Source organism: Eutrema salsugineum, unplaced genomic scaffold (genome assembly GCF_000478725.1).
Source record: "Eutrema salsugineum unplaced genomic scaffold, Eutsalg1_0 scaffold_3, whole genome shotgun sequence".
NCBI lineage: Eukaryota > Viridiplantae > Streptophyta > Magnoliopsida > Brassicales > Brassicaceae > Eutrema > Eutrema salsugineum.
The window spans coordinates 17,655,296-17,656,308 of NW_006256756.1; positions in this window are offsets into that span (position 1 = coordinate 17,655,296).

Consider the following 1,013-nt stretch of genomic DNA (forward strand, 5'->3'; position numbering starts at 1 on the left):
CATCTCACGAATCCCCACTCCACCTCATTCATCACTTTCCACCACCTTCATCACCACCTATCACCTTCCCAAACCTCTTCGAATGAATCCGGTTCATCTCCACCAGCATCCCGGATCAAGGTAAGTTCTCTTTGGCCTTACCAATTCGATTATCTATGAATTTTTTTCTCATCCAATCTAGACTTGTTTGACACTGAGGACAGTGTGATTTAAGTCTGGGGGAGGATTTCATCCCTTTCTAACCATTTTTCTTTCATGAGTCTTGCATTATCTACACTTTTTGCATTTTCCTTAAAGTTTTTCAAAATCGGTTTTCAAAACAAAATACGTTTTAAAGGGAATGGTGTACATGAATCAATGATAGTTGACTTTGTGCTTTTAGACTGTTCCTAGTGACATGCTCATTCATGATTTAGGACTAGACTAGGCGGTAGCTAAGCACATTTGAAACGAAGTACCCCAGAGGAATTTGAATGATTTCGATTTAGATGAAGGGATACACAAGCTCTGTTTTATTTGGACTTAATCTGGACTTAATTTTCTCATTAAAGCATTAGACCAGGGAAACGAATCATACATTCAGGACTCCTTTATCCTTTGACCACTCTCAGTTGATCCTTAATGGCTAGTTCATCTTTAGCTAGTTCCCCACCTAAACCAATCCTCTTTCAAACCACATGCACTCTTGTTTTCTACTGTCTTATATGCAGATAAGTGCAAAAACGTTGGAGAGAAAGAGGAACGACGCAGTTTTCAGTCACCAAGGACAGAGACCTGCGATTTGCCGGAAAAGTTCCCGGAAGGATTCAACACAAGAGAAAGCTCAGTTTGCCTTAGAAAAATCTCAAATTTTGGTACAATCTCGTCCTCTAGTCTCTCTCTCTTTAAAAGGAATTTCCTTTCAAAAAAAAAAAAAATCCGAAAATAAGAAAAGAAGGAAATAAAGCCTTAGAGAGTCTAGAGAGGTCGAATTTTAAGTCCCAAGGCAACTAGAGTTCTATTTTATGGAGTTT